Source organism: Monopterus albus, unplaced genomic scaffold (assembly GCF_001952655.1).
Source record: "Monopterus albus unplaced genomic scaffold, M_albus_1.0 scaffold161.1, whole genome shotgun sequence".
NCBI classification, from domain to species: domain Eukaryota; kingdom Metazoa; phylum Chordata; class Actinopteri; order Synbranchiformes; family Synbranchidae; genus Monopterus; species Monopterus albus.
In genome coordinates, this window is record NW_018128041.1 from 396,307 (window position 1) to 396,691 (window position 385).

The window sequence follows — 385 nt, forward strand, 5'->3', positions numbered from 1 at the left end:
TCCTGCTGACTTCCGGATCACACATGTCTGAATGCAGATTTCCACTTGTAGGAAGACTTATGACACAAATTCAATCAGTTGGGTGGCAAATAAATGTGAATGTATCTGTTGTAAGTGTGTATATGTTGCTGGACCCATGACAACACTTGAGTGTGGTTGGTAAGATCATACCATACACCATTTGTGTTCATAGTTTCTCTTTTCCATGTTAGAAGTGAATGGCTGGATTTGACTAGTTAGTCATGGCTGGTAGCTATTGATATTTTACAGTGGGAGGTTGTGAGTGCAGATTTACACTGGGTAGCTGAAGTGGGATAAAAGGGATGGTTCTGCTCAGTCAGCAGTGATAACTGCCCCATAAGCTCATGAACCTACAGTGGAGTGG